Raw genomic sequence first — 13,321 nt, 5'->3', positions numbered from 1 at the left:
TACAAAAATCAGGCTCAATGGGGCTAAGCGTAAATGCCAGCTAGGTGAGCTCGCGTCCAGTATAGCAGAGCTCCAGAAAATGCTAAAATACAGGCTGCCCTGCTTGGTTGCCCTCGCCAGGGACTCAGGCTATGTGAAGCTGGGCCAGACGCTGGATCCCCTACCAGCTAATTATGTGCCACAGCAATTGGTTACAAGACGGTATGCGAAGGACGAATTCTTCTCGTCTCTGGCTGTAAGAGATGTATGCATTATGGATAATAGTACTTATAGCATATTTACTGACAAACTGAGCCACCTTATGAAGCATTACAAAGAGTGCAGCTTTGAGGAATTGGACGAGTACCTTGCTGCACCTACGTTAATGCCCATTTTGGCTAAAGTTGAAAGAACTGATATTATCACTCCTGAGGAGATAGGCAGAAAATACAAAGGACTACATGTGTATGTAGTAAAGCACAATGAACGTGGGTGGAATGTACAGAATTTTCTTTCTGGAAGTAGTAGGATTCGACGCTATGCCAGAGAGCAGAAATTACAGTTTCTGGAGGCACTGGATTCCAGCAACAACATGTTAATTGTGGAAGGAAGACCTGGAGTTGGTAAGTCAACCATGCTGCTGTATCTGGCTAGAGAAGTGAAACAGAATAACCCAAGCAGCTGGGTCGTGCAGATAAATCTGAGAGAATGTTACGAGAAGTTTGAGAAGCATATGAGTGCTGAGGAAGTCAGGCAATTTCTCCTGCAGAGTGTGGTGACCAATGAAGGGGCACTGGCTGAGCTGGAGATCGGCTTGCTCCAGCACTGCCTTCAGAATTACAAAAACATGGTGTGTCTGGTGGACAGCTTCGAGGAAGTGTGTCCAGACTACGCAGAGAAGTTTATTCAGGCGCTGAGGCTGCTCTCACCTCGTCAAGGGAAGCTGGTGGTGACGACGCGGCCGGCCGCTGCAAGGTTGCTAGAGGATCATCTGGGATCGTTGGCACACTCGCTACCTGCCTTCAGTGACAGTCAACTCCAGAAATACTTTGACCAGTTCAGATATAGGGCGCCCAGAATGCGAATCGATACCCTCACAAAGCCACTCAACAATCTGCTCCGAATCCCCCTGTTGGCTGAAATATACATGGAGCTGGTGGAGGCTGGATCATATGACATTGTGACTTTATGTGAAGCCTTTTTCTACAATAAGCTTAGAAAACTGAGCAAGGAACAATTTGGGGGTAACCTGTCTGATGCTGAAGAGAGAGAGGAATTGGAAAACATATGGAGGTTCCTCGAGGCCGAGCTCAAGCGTTTAGCACGCTTACTTCTGGAGCGAAATGAGGAAATCTCGTTGCAACAAAAGTGGCCGCCTGTCTATGATATCTCTGTGAAAGCTGGAATAGTGCGTCGAGTCACTGGAGAAATGCCACTGTTCGTTCACAGGTCTTTCGGCGAATATTTTCTCGCCAAGTGGTATTTCTCAGATGTCAGCCAAAATGCGTGTGCAACAGTGTACCGTAGTGCACATTCAGGGAGGAGCCTGGAGTTTTTCCTGGATGTCTTTGATCGCATGGTGAGTCGGGGGTGCCACCTGCTGAGCGCAGTGCTGGATGGTGATGAGAGAAGAGTGAGCGCCCTGCTTCGAGACCCTGAGGGACTGGCAGAGAGGGACACGTGCGGTCGCAATGCACTTCACCTGGCAGCCGCCCAGGGAGTCGAGTCGTCGCTGCTGCGGCTCTTGTGCGAGCACATGACGTCCGCCCTGGCAGAGGAGGATAGACTCATGCACTGGACACCACTGCAGTATGCAGCCAAAAGAGGCCACTGGGAAGCAGTGGAGGTGCTGCTACAGGCTGGCGCTGACCTCGACCAGTTGGGCAACATTCAGGTAGGTACAGTATTTGTGCAAAATAATATGAATATCCTCCCACATTTGCTTTACGGTCACATGTGGTATCTGCAATAGATATGCTTCCTTTGGCTAAAGTAAAGTCTTGTCTCACTGTTGACTGGGGATCCCTGAGGGTTCTGTTATGTCTACCTCATTTCAGTAGCTGAATTACTTGTTGCTGTTGTTGTGGTCTTCAGTCCTGAGACCGGTTTGATGCAGCTCTCCATGCTACTCTATCCTGTACAAGCTTCTTCATGTCCCAGTACGTACTGCAACCTACATCCTTCTGAATCTGCTTAGTATGTTAACTTTAACCTATCCATTTCCCTTTTTAAATTTTCTAACCTACTTGCCTGATTAAGGGATCTGACATTCCACACTCCGATCCGTAGAACGCCAGTTTTCTTTCTCCTTATAACGACATCCTCTTGAGTAGTCCCAGCCCGGATATCCGAATGGGGGAGTATTTTACCTCCGGAATATTTTACCCAAGAGTACGCCATCATCGTTTAACCATACAGTAAAGCTGCATGCCCTCGGGAAAAATTACGGCTGTAGTTTCCCCTTGCTTTCAGCCGTGTGCAGTACCAGTACAGCAAGGCCGTTTTGGTTATTGTTACAAGGCCAGATCAGTCAATCGTCCCGACTGTTGCCCTTGCAACTACTGAAAAGGCTGCTGCCCCTCTTCAGGAACCACACGTTTGTCTGGCCTCTCAACAGACACCCCTCCATTGTGGTTGCACCTACAGTATACGGCTATCTGTACCGCTGAGGCACGCAAGCCTCCCCGCCAACGGCAAGGTCCATGGTTCATGGAGGGGCTGAATTACTTGTAGCTAACGAAATTGGGGCAGAGGATCACCTGGTTACTGAAAGATGTCTATTAGTGGGGAGAGGGAGCGGGTCTGGACAAAAGCACAGCAAGGCCGTTTTGGTTAGTGTTACAAGGAAAGTTGATTGAAACTCTGTGTCTCATTTACAGAAAAGTTTGCACAACAGAACTGTCAAAGAAAAATGTCGTTCACTTATAAGCATATCATATGGCCCCACTTAATCCATACTCAAAAGAGCGACAGAGCTTATCAACTACGCAAACGGAATTCACTTAGTGCACATTTATTTCACAAGAATCTACACACATGGAGAGAAACTAAACACAACCGAAGTCCTCGTTCAAAATCAATAAAAATGCTCGTGAAGCATTGAACTGTCTCAGTTATATATATGAGGGTAAGTCAATTATTATCCGCAAAGTAGTTATAAAATTTTATTGTAATCAAATAGGAAACTTGCAAGAACATCATTTTTCGACATAGTCTCCTTGCGTTTGAACGCACTTGGTCCATCGTTGTACAAGCTTCCTGATGCCCTCATAAAAGAAGGTTCTCTTTTGAGGTGCGAGCCAGGAATGCACCACTTCTTTCTCTGCTGCATCCGAGGCAAATCGACGGCCCCTTAATGTCTATTTGAGTGGACCAAACAAGTGATAGTCAGAAGGGACAAGATCGGGACTATATGGACGATGATCCAGTACTTCAAATTTGAGTTTCTGGAGCGTTTCAGCAGTGTGGGCAGCAGTATGCGGACGGGCATTGTCGTGCAACAACGCAACACCTTTTGACAGCAATCGTCGGCGTTTGTTTGAATTGCGGGCTTTAGCCTGGCGGTAAGCAACTCACTGTAACGTACACTGTTTATTGTTGTGCCTCTTTCCCTGTAATATTCCAGTAGTGTACCTTGTGCGTCCCAAAAAAACCGTAAGCATCAGTTTTCCTGCAGACGGTTGGGTCTTGAACTTTTTCTTGCAAGGGAAATGTGGACGTTTCCATTCCATACTCTACCGTTTACTCTCCGGCTCGTAATGATGGATCCATGTTTCGTCACCAGTAATGATCCTGTCTAAGAAGTTGTCCCTTTCGTTACCATAACGATCCAAACGTTGTTTTGCAGATATCCAAGAGCGTTTGTTTATGCAACTGTGTGAATTGTTTTGGGACCCATCTTGCACAAACTTTATGAAACCCAGATCTGTCGTGGATGATTTCGTAGGCAAAACCGTGACTAGTTTGCAGACGATATGCCACTTCGTCAATAGTTAATCGTCTGTCGAAGAGAATCATTTCACGTGAACGCTCAACGTAGCGGTAAATGGTCGTCCGGCTCCTTCATCGTGCGTAACACTTGGGCGACCATTTCGGAATTTTTCAGTCCATTCGTAGACACTCCGTGTGACAAAACACTGTTCCCGTATTGTACCAAAAGTCTTCGATAAATTTCGGCCCCTGATACGCCTTCCGACCTCAAAAAACGGATCACTGAACGTTGCTCTTCTTTGGTGCAAATAGACAGCGGAGCAGCCATGATTAACAGCACGGCAGCGATAACGAAACTCACTTAGCAGCTTGAAAATTGTAAAGATATAACAACAAATAAACAAAGCATGCGTCCTCAACGTAAAACGACAGTACTACCAAAATAAAAAAAATGTAACTAAACTGCGGATAATAACTGACTTACCCTCGTAATATACACATGACTGGCCTGCAAAGTAATGGAAAACATAATATAGAAGAGATGTGACTTTCAGAAGGCACAACTGAACTGATTTTAAATGAAGTAGCAGAAATAATTACTTCATCCGTGGTGCAAAAATGGTTCAAATGGCTCTGAGCAGTATGGGACTTAACATCTGAGGTCATCAGTCCCCTAGAACTTAGAACTACTTAAACCTAACTAACCTAATGACAAGGTCATCAGTCCCCTAGAGCGTAGAACTACTTAAACCTAACTAACCTAAGGACATCACACACATCCATGCCCGAGGCAGGATTCGAACCTGGGACCGTAGCTGTCGCGCGGTTCCAGACTGAAGCGCCTAGAACCGCTCGGCCACACCGGCCGGCTCCATGGTGCAGGGTGTTTCATAATGTTTTGACAATTTCCAATTTAATAACCCACAAACTAATCGCGAAACTAAGTTAAACATTACGCAAGGTGCGACATTAATCCAAATTTACTTATGAAGTACGAGACGGGATAAACGACGATCATTCGCGGCTACACAATACTCGAGCTGTTTCATTCAGATTTTGAACACATCTTTCGTAACTACTGGAGGATTTTTCGAAATTCCGTCGTGAATTAGATGTTCTGACTGTTGGAAGCTTCTCGGCTGGTCGTTTGCACACGTTTTCGGACGGCTGTACGAGGACCAGTTAACTTTCGATTCGATGCACTGACAGTTTCACCAAAGTTTCTTACCCAGTTCAATATTGTCCCACGAGCGGGAATTGGACATCGCGGCTGAATCTCGAAATGCTTACGAGAGGCACGTCCCACGCTCACGCCAGATTCGCCGCAGAGAAAATAACACCCCGACGCGAACAGACGATGTTACTGCCACCAGTACGATACGATTACTGATCTGTATGTGGGATGAAACTTGACACTCCGCACTGCTAATAAGGTTTTTTTAAGAGGTGGAGCCCCTCCACAACCACACCAGCATGATGGCCAACACGAAAGGTCGACTGCCATCGCTGCATAAGGGTTAGTTTTCACTAGAGTGATGTCTCGCAGGATGTGGGTACTGAGATGTTTGCGTACGTCTGGTTAAGGTTAGCCATTAATACGCTCTCATCTGGAGATGGATTTGGTCGAGAGTTGAACGAAGGCTAGTGGTTTGAAGGGCAGAGAGGAAAAAGTGTCAAGGCAAGAGCCAAGGGTAAAAAACCTCTGCGTTAGTTGGGTCTGGTTGTAAGAGCAGAAGCGGTTTTCTTGCTGCATGCGACAGGTCATGCTTTGTTAAAGTGCGCGTCATTTACGACGGCGGCCGAGTTTAGGTTCGTTCATGCGCATCTGACGTCATGAACAGAGAACGACGTTGCCAGAGCTCGACTGCAGTGCAGAGCACAGACGAGTGTCTTCAGTTTTAGAAACGTTCAGTCATAAATAAAGTAACTGAAAAAAAGCAATGTCTTGATAGCAGACTTTCTTTTATAGAAAGTTCGGAAAAAGCATTCTTTACACCAATTGCTTCATATTCTATTAATTAAACCAAACAAGCAATAAGCCTCCTAATTCAGGGGTTAGCAAGGAAAGGTGTTTGTTTCATTCTCACTAACCGCTTTTTCGCAATAAAGAACAGTGGTAATTGTTCATTTCCTATTGTACTTAGAAGAAACATGAGTAATTCATAGTCATTCCAACAGTGTTTGTCGGTATTTTGGGTGATATTTTAAAGTCCTCTGGGAGTACTATTGAATGACGAGCTGCGTTAGCGTAATGTTTAAAATGTATGGCTGATAAGCGAAAGGTTCTGAGTCCAAACCTTGTTCGATGCTTAATATTTTCTTTATTTAGAAACAATATTGAAGTCTTATTTCATGAATTTTATTCGTTTGAATGTAATTTTTGGAAATTTCTAGTGGCAACTAAAATTGACCACACGGGAAGTATACGCTATGGACTTTTACCTCTGCAAACTCTTCAAAATTTCGTGCAATGGTTTACTACATCTAATGCTCCACAATAACTGCGTTGAACATCGAAACAAAATTAAGTCACTTATGGGGGGAAGGTATCAGTCAAAAAGATGTGTAAAAATCAAATTTTTGGGCCAAGTAGTTTTTGTAAAATCGAATGATAAAGTGTGTCAAAGCAGTCGAAACACCATGTGTCTGCACAGGCGAGCAGTGCAATGATGGCAAAATCGCGCACATCGCGGAATGCGGGGAGCACGTCTCTATAGCAGCGAAAGGGTTAATGCGGCCGTGGTGGCTTTACTTCATAAACTGCGCTCTCCCCCCTAAACGTTAAGTTTGCGAACTATACTATACTATGGCGCTGCTTCTCTTGGCGTGTACAACTGGCAACGCAACAATCTCCCGCGTCTGGGCGGGCATGCACGAACCGCCAAGATAAAAGAATTGAACTATAGTAGTGGGTACCATGCAGTTCGATCCCTTTGACATTGTGCGGTGCTGTTACTCGCCGGCTGCTGCTGCGTGCCGATTCGGCTTCTCGGTCAGTGTCAGCATACCTGTAACAGTTAAGTCCGTCATCGTTTTGTGTCCGATACATCATATATCAGATTCACAGTGTAGGGTAACGTTGGCGGTTTGTTTGTGCGTCAGTGTGCGAGCTTGCCTGTCTCCCTGCTGTGGACTGTTGGTCGGCTTTAATGGCAGCTGGCATATCCAGTCAATGTTGCTTATATGCAGCGGCTTGCCGACGTTTGTCTCTTGTGGGTGTATGTTAGCTTGCCATAGGTTGGTATAACCCTAGCTAGTAGTGTCTTTGGCCTCTTATGCTTCCACCATCATTGTATCTGGTTAATTCGCGTTATTAGGATTTGAAATCGTCAAAACACATTGGTTGAGCGGTTGCATGGTTGAAGTGTGGGAGGGGACCAAACAGCACAGTCATCAGTCCCAGCGCCAAAACATTGTGAAACACCTTGTATGAGGAGAGATGGTATTCAGACACATGCAGGAACTAATGCGTGCACTTGGCATGCCAACAGAGATTAGAGATTAGATTAGATTAGTACTTGTTCCATAGATCATGAATACGACACTTCGTAATGATGTGGAACGTGTCAGGTTACTAAAAGGTGTCTATGCAAGATATTACATTAGACAAAATATTACGACACTCAATATTTTTTTTTTGTGGGGGTTGGGAAATTACCCACTTACTATATCCAAAAATTCATCTAATGAGTAGAAGGAGTTGCCATTAAGCAATTTTTTAATTTCCTTTTAAATGCTATATGGCTATCTGTCAAACTTTTTATGCTATTAGGTAAGTGAAAAGGGTGAAGCAACACATATGACTGACCTGATAATCTGGAGCTGGCTCCAAGGCTCACCCTTTGTTGCATGAGCGAGCAGCTTCACCATAGAGCCGAGTCACCGATGCCATGCAGTCGGAGGGTGGAGTTCACTCGATGCCTTCATAGCCTACTTTTTCTACAGTTATTTGTAGTTATCTTTCTATACTTCCCTCTTTGCGTTGTTCTCTACGACAAATTGGCTCCTGTCAAGGAACTGTTGGAATACAATTGGACCTGCTGAACTGAAGCTAACTAAACCAAATTGACAAGCATATTACGTGTGCTTCTCATTATCTTGTGCTCTGTCTCAGCACCTACCTATTCCTCGGCATCCGCCCCTCGACCAACACAATACTTCCAGTGTCTCACTTGATAATCCACTCACATGTTCTTCAGAGAAAACAGAACACCTTGAACGACTGGAGAGGGGACGTTCATAGTCACAGGACATGAACATTAGAGATGGGTCAAAAAATAGTTCAAATGGCTCTGAGCACTATGGGACTTAACATCTGAGGTCATCACTCCCCTAGAACTTAGAACTACTTAAACCTAACTGACCTAAGGACATCACACACATTCATGCCCGAGGCAGGATTCAAACCTGCGACCGTAGCGGTCACACGGTTCCAGACTGAAGTGCCTAGAACCGCTCGACCACACCGGCCGGCGAGGTGGGTCAGGTTGTACCATCCAGACCACCCTCCGAGAAGATCGACACCTCATCCGAATGGCATTGCAGGACAGGTCCATGACCTCCTCGGATCTAGAGCATCGATCGTACACTATCAGGGGTGACAGTCCGTCGCCGTTTATTACCACAGGGGTTACGTGCGCGTCGTCCACTTCTCTGCCTACCTTTGACGAAAGTGCAGAAACGTGCTGGATGGAAATGAGGTTTGGAACGACGTCACTGGGGACATGAATAGCATCAGATAGTGTTTTCGGACGAATCCATGTTCTGTTTCTTTGAAAATGTTGGCCACATTTTGGTTCACGACAGAAAGGGGAGCGGCATCACAGTGACTGCATTCGCACAAGACATACAGTGCCAACTCGAGGCCTTATGGTGTGGGGTGCTATTGGGCACAACCACAAATCACAGTTGGTGCGTGTCCAGGGCACTGTAACCAGTTTGACCTATGTGAATGACGTCCTGAAACCTGTAACCATACCCTTTCTGCACAACACCCCCGACGCCACTTTTCAGCAAGACAATGCACGACCACATGGTGTTGCACAAACACATGCCTCCTTTGTGTCAGAGAATGTCAGACTTTCGTCCTGGCCCACCAGATCAGCAGACTTGTCGCCAATCGAAAATGTGTGGGATATGGTGAAACGACAGGTGCAGGGCTGTGACCTAATGACAGTACAACAGATGAACTTTGCAACCAGGTGAATGCAGCGTGGATGGCTGTACCAGAGGTTACATGCATCTATGCCATCATGCATGGAGCAAGTTATCAGGGTCCATGGCAGACCCTGTGCCTACGAGGCAACAGCACACATCCTGAACCATAGTTACTGAAATGCTGATCATGTCTACAGACATACTAATGTGCATGTCCTGTGACTATGAACGTCCCTCTCCAGTCGTTCAAGGTGTTCTGTATTCTCTGAACAACATGAGTGTAGATCATCAAATGAGAGACTGGAAGTATTGTGTTAGTCGAGTGGTGGATGCCGAGCAATAGGTAGGTGCTGGGACAGAGAACGAGATAATGAGAAGCACACGTAATATGTAAAAATCGCCTCTGAGCACTATGGGACTTAACTTCTAAAGCCATCAGTCCCCTAGAACTTAGAACTACATAAACCTAACCAACCTAAGGACATCACACACATCCATGCCTGAGACAGGATTCGAACCTGCGACTGTAGCGGTCGCGCGGTTCCAGACTGTAGCGCCTAGAACGGCTAGGCCACTCTGGCCGGAGTAATATGCATGTCAATTTGGTTTAGTTAACTTCAGTTCAGAAGGTCCAATTGTATTCCAACAGTCCCTTGACAGGAGCCAGTTTGTCGTAGACAACAACGCAAAGAGGGAACTATAAAAAGATAACTAGAAATAGCTGTAGAAAAAGTGGGCTTCCGAGGCATCGAGTGAACTCCACCTTTCGACTGAGTGGCATTGGTGAGTTGGCTGTATGGTGTAGCTTCTCGCTCATGCAGCAAAGGCTGGGCCTTAAAGCCAGCTGCAGATTGTCAGGGCAGTCATATGTGTTGCTTCGCTCTTTTGATGTTGGTATGCTGTCGACGGTGTGTGACACCACATAAAGTATTAGTCGAGTTTTATTAATTGGGAAGAAAAATGGAAGAAAATAAAGACGTAAAATACAGACTTGCAATAACAAGAAAATCTTTTCTGCAAAGCAGGAATGTACTAGGTGTGATTGGAAAATTTTAAGAATGGATCCGCTACTGCTTACTGGTTTGGCGGGCAGGTACACAGAGGGTGGGCAGTGAGTCTGTGCATTGTCCTTGAACGCTCTCTGACAGGAAACTGCATTTCCTGCATTCAGTTCGTTGTGGCAGCTGGCTGAGTGCGGGTCTGTTAGGGGCTTGTTGCCAGATTCTGTCTGAATAAAAATGGACATAAAAACGGATCAACGAGTTCGTGAGAAATGTTGTTTTAAAACCGGGAAATCAGCTTCTGAGACTTACAAACTATTAAAAACAGCATTTGGATATAATTGTATGAGCCAGTCAAATGCCTTTGTCTGGTTCAACAGATTTAAACATGACCGCAAATCATTTGAAGATGAACCACGGTCTGGCTGCCCTTCCATCTCAAAAACCAATGAAAATGTTGTCAAGGTTCGCGACTTAGTGCGCTCTGATTTCAGGCTTACAATTAGGGAGATGGCAAATGAACTTAATTTAAGTTTCTATGCAGTTCAGACAATTTTAATTGAACATCTGAAAATATGTCGAGTGTCCAATTCATTCCAAAAGTGTTGTCAAGTGACCGGAGACAATACCGACTTGAAGTGTGCCAAGAACTCATTAATCGGACTAAAAATGACCCAGATTTGTTAAATAGGGTAATTACAGCTGACGAATAGCGAGTATATGGATATGAACCTGAAACAAAAGTGCAGAATTCGCAGTGGCAGACTCCAGCTTCACCACGACCGAAAAAAGCACGGCGAAGTCAGTCGAAGGTGAAGACAATGTTGGTGACTTTTTTCGATTCTATCGGTATTATGCATGATGAATTTACCCCTGGAGGACAGACAATTAACCTGGAACACTACAAATGAGTCCTTGAGCGTTTGCGCGAGAAGGAGCAGAAGAAAAGACCTGCATTGTGGAGAGACAGGACTTGGGTGGTACACCATGACAATGCTCTTGTTCAAAATGGTTCGAATGACTCTGAGCACCATGGGACTTAACATCTGAGGTCATCAGTCCCCTAGAACTTAGAACTACTTAAACCTAACTAACCTAAGGACATCACACTCATCCACGCCCGAGGCAGAATTCGAACCTGTGACTGTTGCCGTCACGCGATTCTAGACTGAAGCGCCTAGAACCGCTCGGTCACTACGGCCGGCACAATGCTCTGGCTCATCATGCCTTCTCCATCATTGAATTTTTGACCAAATTCGAAATTCCTGTGCTTCCACAACCACCATATTCCCCTGATTTGGACCCTGCGGACCTCTACCTGTTTCCTAACCTAAAATTTTCACTGAATGGGAAGCGATTTGACTCGATTGAAAGCATCCAGGTAAATACGGATAGCGTCCTTAACACACTTCAGGGAAAAAATTTCCAAGAATGTTTCCAAAAGTGGAAACACCGTTGGAGTCGATGTGTTCGGTCAGAAGGGGACTATTCTGAAGAAGATGCATCACAGTAGCATGTAAGTACCACCATTGTACAATTATAAGCCCATTCTTAAAACTTTCCAATCACACCTCGTATTAACAACAAATAAAAATTACTTTGTCGATAGTATCTGTATGGAGCTTAGCCTTACACAGCAGTGAAAACAGAATGATACATGGCACAAACGAAAATAGAATATAAAGTTCTGATATGTGGTGATAAACAAGAACACTGAAGAGTAGATGGGTAAATCAAATAACTAATCAGGAAGTACTTAACCAAACGGGGGAAAAAAGAAATTTATGGCATAATTTGATTCAAAGAAAAGCTTGGTTAATAGTAAACATTCTGAGACATACAGATATCTGGGAAATGGAGGGATGTCTTGGGGGGCGGGGAGGGTGCATAAAATTGTAACGGCATGCAAAGGCTCCACTGAAATAAACGGATTCAAATGGATGTAAAATGCAGTCGATATGCGCATAGGAAAAGACTTGAACGAGTTAGGATGACAAGTTCCGTCAAACCAGCCTTTGGACTGAAGATGACGGCAACAGCAACGCCATTGACGTTCTAGTGCTGTACCAGACTATTACACTTATTTTAGTGCATTTCAAGCATTTTCTAAGCTATAAAACAAAATTTTTAACTGTAACTTCGGTTTTTACTTGAAGAATGGATCCAATGTAGTTAAAGTGTTTGTCACTGCTGTTGTACGAGCCAATTTCTCATCTGCATTTAGCACCGTTATTTTTAAACTGAGTTCTGTTAGCATGAAGAATTCGGCATTTTGTTTACAGCAAGCTTCTGTTCTTCACAGGATGCTGTGTCTCTGCTCCTGCTGAAGAGCGGCTTGAGGGTCAGTGCTGTTGTACAGGATTTGCTTGTGAGAATTGCAGAGAAATACGGTCATTCGAAGGTGAGTACAATTGTTTCCTAAAACTTACTCACAGCTGATCCACGGTGCTTCTAACTGCTGTATCTTGTAATAACTAAAGATCTTTATTAAAATGAATGATTGAAGCACCCAGTACCCATAACGTAACAGCACCATTTTGTGTGAAACGAGTGATTCGCCTCATTACATCTTCTTGGCTTATCAGCCAACTGGAAATATGGTAGACACCTATGTGAAGGAGACTCACTGCAGGTTCAAAAAGGTGATACCGCTCAGCATTTGACGTTCTTACAATAGTGACAGGATAAGGACAACGCTAGTGCTAGGCTGGTAACCCGAGGTGGTTCTATCAGAATGAATCTCCCATTCCGTTGCAGAGTGGTATGGAATTCTCTGAGAGATTAAATCTGTGTGCCAGGTCAGGATTCGAATACAAACTCTTGGCTTTTGAGGGCACTGCTCTTACTAATTCAGATATCCAGACATAACGCACGACTTACCTACATTAGTTCATTCATATATTCATGCATAATGTTCTGTAGGTCCCATTAAGAAAGAAAAACTTCAGAGATGGGGGTGTTCCTCTTTCCTGTCTTCCAAACTTCACACACGTTCTCTTGGATACTTTGCTGGACTAGCACTTCAGGATGACGATGATGATGCTGTCGGATGTGGGGTGCTCAGTAGCATGATCATCAGCACCCTAACAAGGTATCAGCATCACAATCTCGTGTGAGGGGTGAAGGACGATGGCTGAGACTGCACATAGATTTGCTTGCAATACGACGGTGGACAAAATTAAGAGATGGGTATCGTTACCCTAATAATGCAGGAAATACTGGAGAGACACAAAGGAAAATAAGTATGGACTCAA

Source organism: Schistocerca serialis, chromosome 10 (assembly GCF_023864345.2).
Source record: "Schistocerca serialis cubense isolate TAMUIC-IGC-003099 chromosome 10, iqSchSeri2.2, whole genome shotgun sequence".
In the NCBI taxonomy this organism is placed as follows: Eukaryota; Metazoa; Arthropoda; class Insecta; order Orthoptera; family Acrididae; genus Schistocerca; species Schistocerca serialis.
Note: the sequence above shows the minus strand (reverse complement) of the source record.